This window comes from Heterocephalus glaber, unplaced genomic scaffold (genome assembly GCF_053883595.1).
Source record: "Heterocephalus glaber isolate CG9 unplaced genomic scaffold, H.glaber_assembly_v1.0 deba00001072, whole genome shotgun sequence".
In the NCBI taxonomy this organism is placed as follows: domain Eukaryota; kingdom Metazoa; phylum Chordata; class Mammalia; order Rodentia; family Bathyergidae; genus Heterocephalus; species Heterocephalus glaber.
In genome coordinates, this window is record NW_028258189.1 from 5,052,605 (window position 1) to 5,063,340 (window position 10,736).

General features: G+C 37.3%; 1 pseudogene; it reads right to left on the reverse strand.

Moving 5' to 3' along the window:
• Nucleotides 1-1,181: 1,181 nt before the first annotated feature.
• On the reverse strand, nt 1,182-2,094 carry LOC101714376 (general transcription factor IIF subunit 2 pseudogene; annotated as a pseudogene).
• Nucleotides 2,095-10,736: the final 8,642 nt, after the last annotated feature.

Sequence of the window (10,736 nt, forward strand, 5' to 3'; positions counted from 1 at the left end):
TTTGATCCATTCATCCACTGATGGGTGTGTAAATTGATTCTATATCTTCCCTTAATAGTGAAGACAGAGGCAATCAGTGTGAGATTCAATCTGCTTTCTCAAGTTGGTCTTGTTTCCTTTGGGTATGCTGGATATCATGGACACAAAACAACCCTATAATGAACATACCCCATAGCCTATACTCACTAAAGTGTCTTCTGTCTTTAACCCTCTGTTTTCCAGGTTGCCAGTTTCCTCTGGGAAAAGTGTTCTTTTTGCAATGTTTGAAATTCATTTTATTAGTATATGTTTGCAGTTCATAATGTTGGTATTCCTTGTGTGGAGGTGGGACATGCACACAACACTCGTTCATTTCTTTCTTCTTTCCTTTCCCTCCCCTTCCACTCCCCTCCCTCCATCTCATTTATCCCCCTATTGCTTGAGAAAGATCGAGCTCCTTACTTTCTATCATGTTTTTATTTTGCTCTTTACGTACAGTTTGGATTTCTCGTGTAAGAAAAAACCATATGATATTTAAGCCCACAAACTTGATTTATTTCACTTAATGGTCTCAAAGAGACATTGAGACTTTATGGTCTCAAGGTGCATCCATTTTCCTACACATGACTCAAGTTTGTCCTTCTTTATGGCAGAGTAGTACTCCATTGTGTGTAAACACCATATTTTCTTTATCCATACATCTGCTGATGAACATATAGGCTGCTTCCAAGATTTAGCTATTATGAGCTGTGCTGCTATAAGCATGGGTGTGCATGGGCTGATAAAATATGAAATTTTTTTTTATTTTAAATTAATAGTTTCTGTAATGGACCTTTCCCCCCTGCTATACCATTCACTATGGATCTGAAGTCCTCAGCTCCTCAGAGATACAGTAAGGACAGAGAAATGTTTAGGAAACATTTCTTAATGTTACATTTCAAAAGTTAAAAAAGAGAAGCCCTTTTAATCCCCCAGCCCCTATTCCCACTGTGAATAACATGGTTGAGTACAAGTTCAGTCTATAAATAAATTATCCTTTTCAAAAAACCACTTAAGATACTTAATAGAATATTAGGTTAAAAAATTTTCACTGAGAAAAATGAAAGTACCAGTCATTGCACTCCTGTTAACATAAGGTGGTCAAGCATCCGGGTATGAATGCTGTTCCAGCAGAGCTGCCTTTGAGCTGTTCCATCTGCATGTGTCTGAAGGTCCTGCTAATCATTCTTTTCTTCTCCTTGATAACGCCTGTATTCTGGCTTCAGCTCCCATGTGTTTTTGTGGATGCCTTTTACATTCTGAATACCAATTTCTTTCAGCATTTCCTTCAAGTATCCCACAGGTTGTTTTGTGATATCTACCAAGTCTTTAAGATTATAATATTGGTGTTTTTCAAAGGCTAAAAAGAGCATGTCTAGGACATGCTGTTTATCTGCTCGAGCTCTCTTTCCATCTTTCTTCTTCCTTTCATATTCAATATTGTATTGATGATTAGCAACAGGTTTGTAATTGGTTGTTACAACTTTGTCCAGTTGTTGCGATAGCCTTACAGGTTTGGAAGATGCTTCAATTTGCAATCTCTTTAATCTCATGTAGTTTTCACTGGCAGCAGGTCGGTATTCAGCTCTTTGAACCACTATTCCTTCCAATGAGAGTTTATCTGATGAGCTTTCAGTAAATACTGTTAAGGTCTGTCCTCCAACACTTTGCAAGACCAATGAATGTTCCCTAGGAGTGCCGACTGAAGCTGGCTTTCTGCCAATATCATGAATATTTGCAAGATCCTCATTCAAAGTAAATGACACCTCAGTCCTTCCTTGATTCTTGGCAATCTGCAGTTTCCCAACTTCACTTCTTCCAGGGGCTTTAGCCCATTGCTGTGACAAATATTTAGGAACCTTGACCAGCCACACTCCGTTGTTCTGTTTAGGGCCGGTCAAGACGAGTTCCCAACGCTCCGCCATGGGTCTGTCGCCGGTGGAGACTTGAAGGACCGAGCAGCGGCCCCGAGAGCTGGAGGGCTGCGGGGAAAGAGCTTAGAACAAAGTGTGAGTCGCCGTGGAAGGCAGACTGTGAGAGCCCTCACAGTCCAGGATACTAGGAAACCAAGGGAAAAAAAATATGAAATCTTTTACTCATTTAGGAAGATACTCAGAAGGGGAATAGCTGGGTGAAATGAAATTTCTAGTTTTAGTTTTCTGAGGAATCCCTATGCTGATCTCCATAGTGGTTGTATTAATTTAAAAGGAATTCCTTCCTAAACTGCTGGGATAGCTCTAACTTTGTTTTTCTAACTTCTAAAATACTGTCACTTACTTTACCCACTTGCTAAACTATTCTACATGTCTTTGCTTCCCCTCAGATGGTACATTTTTTCCTGTACATTCAGCTACTGCCAAAAATACTTGCTTTCCTATCTGTGTGTTCAACACAGAGATTTTGCGAAACTCACTGGGATTTTCTAAAAGGTTGGAACCATCAGCTCCCACTGGATATCTGGTGACATCTCACAAGTGAAAAGTCAGGTATGAACCTGTGGGTTTGGCTGAACAATCGGAGCACAGGACGCTTGTGAGATAATTTAGAAACCATGGTGCCAATTAACTTGGAAAATTATTTCTAGCAAATTACAAAATACAAGTTAAAACAAATGTGAAAATGTCATTTCAGCCTTCAACATTAAAACTAGTCTTTATGATCTCTTAGTTAAAGGGAAAATGTCAGCGATTGTGTTTTGTTTTCTTTTTACAAACCTTACCCATCAGAATCACTAAATGTGTTTCCATAGAACAAAATGATTTTAGCCTCAATAATATTGGCATACAAGTCATAAATGTTAGCAATCGGTACGAATATGTGTGGGAGAACTCATGTATAGTTGGTAGGTCATTAAAGAAAGTGCATATTTTGTTTCCATTAAGTAAAAAGTCAATATTACTATTCCCTGTTTAATTAATGAAGAATGTGGGAATATTTCAAAATGTCCACAGTGTTTTTTTCATTGTATTTTCAAAGCATGAATTCTTTTGTCCTGTTTAGGAACACATGCCTAGTGAAAGTAGAGTAATTCTCACTAAAACTCAGAACAAACATCACACTTTTGTTACTTTCTCATGAGCCGATTTATGAATAAACGTCTTGAGTTTTATTTCTTGAGGGCTTTTATTTGCTTTCCATAAATATCCTTTTGAGGGTAATTTGATCCTGATGTTCAAAGAGCCTATCCATATTTTGGACAACCTCCAATTCAGAGAAGATAATGACATAATTACAAAGTCCTTCAAATTAGGTAGAATTGTAGCCACCTTCATTATTCCGTATCTATGTGTTATTACTGTGTGATTGTCTCCAAGAAAGAAATTAATTCTGTGCTCAAATGTCAGCCTGTCTTTCTATATATCCTCTGTCTATGTATCTATGTATCTATGTATGTATGTATGTATGTATGTATCTATCTATCTATCTATCTATCTATCTATCTATCTATCTATCTATCTACACCTACCAGAGCAGTTATGGTCTAGGACCAAGTGAGAAGAGTGATATGCTCTACACATTTTCAAATCTCCCTTTTCTGCATCATATTAATTCATATAGGCTACTACAAAAATAAATGATAGATTCAGTGGTATAAACAACAGGTATGTAGTACTTACAGTCATGGAGCTTGAGGTCCAAAGTCCAGGCATGGCAGAGCCTGTGTCAGAAGAGGGATTTCTTGGATCACAGAGAATGCCTTCTCTCTGTGTCCTCACATGGTAGAATGCATAAGCTCTCTGGGATCTGTGATGAGGACATGGGTCCCATCCATGAGGCTCAGCCCTCAAGACTGAGAACTGCCCAGAATGCCCACTTCCTAAGACCATCTGGTTGGGAATTAAGATCTCAACATATAAAGTTTGAGGAAACATATTCTGGTCATTGCAATGACATGAAACATATTCAAGTCAAAGGGCTGGTGTAGCACTGGATTAGTCAGCCCAAGTCACCATATGCAACCCCACAGCCCAGGCAGCTGAGCTTGGTGCCCAGGCCTGGAGGCTGAGGTCCACTGCACTAGTCTGTCCTTATCTCAGTCCATCAGGGCTACCATATGCAATCCCACAGCCCGGATGGCTGACAGAGAGCAGAGCTTGGTGCCCAGTCCTGGAGGCTGAGGTCCAAGGCCCAGGCATGGCAGAGCCCATGTGTGGTGAGGCTGCTTCCCAGGTCACAGGTAGCACCTTCTTGCTGTGTCCTCACCTGGTGGAAGGTGGGGAGCTCCCTAGGGTCTGTGATGAGCATGCAGATCCCATCTATGCGGCTCCACCCTCAGGATGTCAGCACCTCCCAGGGCCCCAGTCATGACACCAGCACCTAGGGAGGCAGTTTTACACACGTGGATTTCAAAGGGACACACACATTTAGACCACAGCAAACCATGTTACCTGTACAATTCCTCCCTTCCTCTGCTTTGTGTCATGAGGATAAACCTATTTCCATCTACCTGCTCCCACATTAATCCTGTCAATCACCATGGTTGGATATAGACCTTCACACTTCTAGATGTATTTCTCTCAAAAAATAGTAATACATTTTTCCCAAAATGATAGTGTTGGTTCATAGCTTAAGCCTCAAATATTTGAACAAATTTCATACCTGCTCTAGATAGATTTCCAAATATCCATGACCTTAGTGCAAGTCATAGAATGCAGTTTTAAGATTTATTGGAGTATCTTTATTGAACAATTTTAACAGACTGGAGGAGTGGAATATTTTATGGGACACTGACCTCCCTTCTTTCTGAATAGTGTGAAAGGCCTTGGCTGTATTGCAATTCAGTGTAGTAAGACTCGTGCAATTTCAGGGATCTTTATGTAGTTTTCTGCCAACAATATATTTTCCACATCAGGTGCTCTGGGTGGAAAATCTTCCATTCTCTACAAGTGCATATTTTTGAGATGAACCCAAGAATATTAAGGATAGGAACTGCCCTTTCAGTGAGATGATATAGCTCAGATAACAAGGGCTCTACTCCAATTTCAGATCCAGATGAAGGAATGCTAGCATGCAAACCTTCTGTGATTTCAAAGAACATGGCTGGTGGAAATACAATCAAAATAAAGCTACTAAAACATCTGGTAGTAAAAGCAGCTCATCCTATGAAATTCTGGGGAAAAAAAGTGTTACAAAATCCCACCCCTTTGGAAAAACTTAAAATCAAGTGTACTATGTCCGATTAATCCATCAGGAATGCCTTCCAAACTAATATTTTATGTAAAAGGATGGATATCCATCCACTAACAAATCTATAAATCCTTCCTGAATCTTATTGATACAGAATATTTTGCCCAAAATTCTCAACAGATTCCCTGAGATATTTGGGGATAATCATGTACTAGGCCTCTGAAACATGATTATAATCTATTTCAATAAGAACATAATTAATAAGGAAAAGAGATTCGGTCCAGGATTGGGAAAGTAGTGAAGGATTATTTGTTCTAAGTTTCTACTTCTCAGTTAAACCATTCTTCTGACATCTCACAGAAGTGTTGGTCATTTCAATTCTATTTATTTGTGTATTTCTCTTCATCCATATTTGGAGTACACACTGTCACCTTCCTTGTGTGGAGTTGGTGTGCACATATAACACATCCTAAATCCTTTGTCTTCCTCTTTCTCCCCCTTCCTTCCTCCTCCCTGCATCTCTTCATCCCATTCCAATTTGAGAAAGATCTATCTCCTACTTCTTATCATCTCTCTTTTATTTTGAGCCTTATTTATACTTTGGGCTTCTCATTATAGAAACGATGTGATGTCTAAACTTTGCATCTGATTGATTTCACTTCATATTATGGTCTCAAGGTGCATCCCTTTCCCTTCAAATGACTCAAGTTTATCCTTCCTTACGGCAGAGTAGTACTCCATTGTGTATAACTATTACATTTTCTTTATCTACTCATCTGCTGGTGGACATATATCTCCCAGGGCATAGAATCCATTCTCTTGAAGAAAGCAGAGCTGATATCCGTTTTATTGAAGTGACTAAAAAATACTAAATAACACAACTACATTTTTTAAGGTGAAGCAAAATTCAACACATCTTATCATACTCTGAGTTAAATGATAGAAGTGACATTAGGATCCCATTTTAAATTATATCACAATTTTTATAGATAACTCATAAAACAACACACACAAAATGGGCTAGGCACCAGCAGCTTACTTTTGTGCTTAATTTAACTGATATATTTTGTAAAAATATCTCTACCAAACAGATGGCCAATAAGTATTGCTGTTTTTAGAGTCATCATTAAGTATTCCATATTTGATTTAAAAAGGCATCAAGGAGCACCTATGCATCAGCAGAGTGTCATTGAAGCTCAGACTTTAAAACTCTACACACTTTAAATTTCACCATCCCTGTTTTCTGGCTCCTAAGTAGTCAGGAATAGTTGTTCAATCTCCTTACTACTCACTATTAATTCTTTTTGTCCTTATTGGATTTTTTTTCCTGTTTGCTTCCATTTTTGTCTACTGCCAAATTCTTTTGATTGTGCTAAAGATACGCACATAAAATCAGATTTTCACCATTTTCACATATTTACTTTTTTCAGTGGCATTTGTTGCATTCATTCTCTTTTGCCACTATCGACTCAGTTTAGCTTCAAAGTAACTTACTGCCACCCTAAACTGGAAGGCTCTACCCATCAAATAATCAATCTACATCTTCACCCTCTGGCAACCACTAATCTGCTTGCCATGTCTATTTTTCTTCCTCTTCAGAATATTTTACATGAATCAACTCTTACATTGCTGCTTTGGGTTTGCAGCTGGTAAGTGTTGCTCAGAAAAATGCTTTTGAGTTCTTGACATTAACACATTTGCCAGAGCTCTATGACTTTTTATGGGTGAGTAATATTCCATTGCTTGGATGGAACTCATTGTGTTTATTAGTCAACCATTTGATGGACATACCGGTTGTATCCACATTTTCACACTTATGGATAGTGATTCTATAAATATCGTATGGATGTATCATTGTCATTTAAAGACATGTTTGCAACTGTCTTGGCTAAACACCTGGGTCTGGGATTTCTGGAACATTTACTATTAAGTTTCACAGGTTAATCTTTTTAAAAATTTCAACCCATGTGGTCATGCTCTAAACACACATATACACACACAAAATCTTAACCACACTGTTTCCTGCTACCAAATCACTGCTATCTTTTATGACAATCATTGTACAAATCACCCTGTATACAAAAGGAAAGAGTTTGAAAGTCTTAAAAAATACATTTTTAAGTTGAGATCAACTCAGGATTATCTGTCTGCCCTGATGGAATATTGCTACTGGAGTCATGATAAATTCAAAAGGTCAATAAAATAAAGACAGAGGACCCACTAAAAAATCAGTTACTCTCTAAATACTATATGACATGTGAGAGCATATTAATTTTAATTATATCATAGTAACATAATGAATGTAATATAATTTAATCATACACACCTGTATAATATGGATAATGTATGTGATGCATATATGCATCCATAATATGTTATTATGTTATATACTATAGAATATATACACATATGTTATATGTAACATGTTATTATATAATATATAATATATAAATATTGTAAGTACAATATATAGTATATAATGTATAATGTTAATATTGTTACATAATACCAATGCAATATCTACATTATAAATGTAATATATAAATTATAACATAAATATAACAATAAATTAATAATATAAATATAATGTGTCATTAACAGCACATTTTAACATATATTTTATGTTAATATGTTGTAGTACTAGACAACATTTGATATAAATCAGCAATACTTATAATATAAATATTACACAATTTATTTTAAATTAAATGTTCAATACAAATACATTACATTTTATTCATATACAGTTTGACATATTTTATTTTATTAATATATTCATTGTTTATAATCACTGCTTTTGATATATTTATTAATATACTTCTTATTGATATTTTATGTTGCTTATTATCTTCATTATTAATGTACTTAATTATACAATGTATTCTTTAAATAATTTTTTGCATACAAATAATATTTTTGCACAAACACATGTTCAATACATAAATGATATAACAAACATTGATATACAATATATTCTATGGCTTATATATTATATTGTGCATCAATTTATGAATACATAATAAATTACATCACATTTATTATGTACAGGCTATTAACACTGATGACAGTGTGTTAATTTATTACGTGCAGTTTATAGACTGTACGTTAATGTAGGTCACGTTAATATTGCTTATTATTGTTAATTGGCTTTGCGTTGTTTTGACTAACATGTGTAACATATAGGAAAAGATCCGATTAACAGATCATTCCCATCAGTCATTGCAAATGAAGTGAACAGATGCATTCACCAGAGAAAGCAGCGCTACGGCGAGAGACACGTGGCGAGCCTGAAGAAATGCTGTGTGTGTAGGCTGATCAGTTTAGGAAACGTCCGTCCGCCCTAAGATGCTTTCCACCTCTACCGCTATCATTCAGCCTGGAGTTTCTCCATTAATCCTCTGGAGGGTCTCCCCACTTTACCCCTCTTTGGAGATAAAATGAGCAACCACCTCCATGCAAACCCCTAGGGAAATCCCCACCCCACCAGACCACATAAAGAAGAAAGTTTTGCATTTGCATGAAAATGTCAAGTCCCTAAGCAAAAACCGAGAAGCTCCTCAGGAAAGGATGAAGACAAATGGCACTTTATCCCCACACCGCAGGAGGCTATCTGGGGAGATCTCACAGACCTCAGACCTGGGCCTGGAGGAATCAGGGGCCGACAGCTTCAGCAGCATCTGCACATCAGAAGCTACCTGCCACAGTGGCTACACCTACCTGTTTCCCTAAGGCTGTGCAGTAGCTCAGTCCTGGGTTGGCCCTCAACTGGGTGAAAAAAAGAATGAAGCGAAAAGGAATCCAGAGCAGAAACATTGTTGCCTTTGCTATTTATTAATTCTCCTTTTCAAAACATTTTTATACACGGGTGTCCTATTTATGGTGTGAGAAACTGAAAGTGTAAATAAGGATCAAAATGTATACTAGATAATGTGAAATAGGAAGAAAAGGTCCAAAGGGGAAGGGGAAAAGGTATGGGTAGGGAAAAGGAAAAAGGGGAAAGAAACAAATACCAGAAAAGAAAAATACAATACGGAAGCAGTCTTTATAAATAGGGAAGGGTGGAGAGGGTGAAGGGAGGGCTTGGAATGGGGAAAATTAAGAACCGAGATATATCATGTACAGGTACAAGATCCCAATGATGAATGTCACTGTATTGTATACCTAAAATGTACCAAGAAACTTAATGAATAAAAAAAGAATTTAAAAAAATTTATGTTAATATATTGTAATATAACAAGCAGATAATAAGAAAGGAAATATAAAAACCCTTCTATGAAAGAATAACTTTTCATAGCAAAAATTATTAGCAAATAACAATGGTTAATTCACTGTGGGTCACGATCCAAAAAGAATATATTTTCTCTGCTAATCTCTCGGTTCATTTCCTAATAATGCTATATCTTTTTTTTTTCCTTAAAACATGTTAAGTATTCGCAGCATATCTCACGTTCTGCATAGTGTTGAAGAATTTCTTCCTATTTCGTTGTAGTTATTATTCTTTCTGGTCTTTATTTTCACTTTCAGTTTCTCACAGCAGAAAGACAATTCCCTTTTTGTGGCCACGCTCAAGCCAACTTTCATTCTTGAAGCACCCTTTCCCAATTGTCTTTTTGTTCCTAAACCTCCCAGCAATAAAATCATGATGTGGAAAGCAGAAGGGCTCCTGCCCGTAGCACCATGAATAATGGACAGTCTGTTTAAACGTGACCCGGACCTGAGCCCTTCATGCTGCCTCCAGGCTTCCAAATTCTCATCAATTACCATCTCCTTCCACAAGAATGGCAGCTAATGGTTTGTGGAAAAGGAAATAACCAAGGCATGAAAGGAGTTGGCATCTTGTGCTTTGCAGATTGTCTCTCTCGTTACTTTATTGGTGGTTTTTTTTCTTCTTTCCATTCTTTGGACTTCTCATAAAAATGAGGACATTTGGAGAGGAAACTTGCAGTGTAAGACATTTTGAATGAAAGGAGAATTAAAACGCACATTACTCGTCAGGGTGTGTAGGAAAGTAATGCATCATTGACTGCCTGTATTAGAAAGGAAGAAATAACTTCAGCCATGGGTTCCAGCTTTTACTTCAAAAGTGGAAAGAAAAGGGGGAGGGCAAGTTAAGCCTAAAATTCAGAGAAGCAAGGAAACAATAATGTTAAGAGCAGGACTCCATGAAGACGAAAGAGATAAACAATGGACAAAACCAATTAAACCACACCCTGAGCCTTTGGAAGTGTCAATAAAATGGATGTTTTTCTAGATATTCTAGTTAAAAATTAAAAAAGAGAAAAGAATACTTTAAAAAGACAACTATCATAGCTCACAGCAGGAAAAAAAAGATGACATACAAACGAGTCTTAGTTACTTTCTCTTCACTGAGACAAGATACCTGACACTCACAAAGCAGAGGTGGAGGAGGCAGGGGAGGAGATGAACCCTTCCCAGTTGCACCAACCGGGACCCAAAGAACTCATCCACAGATGAATCCACCAATGAGCCCAGCGCCCCGTTATTAGAGAGATGAGCTAGGTAGAAATTATAGGCAGTCAGATAGGGCTGAGTCCTCGAGAGGTCCAGGACAAAGGTGAAACACACCACAG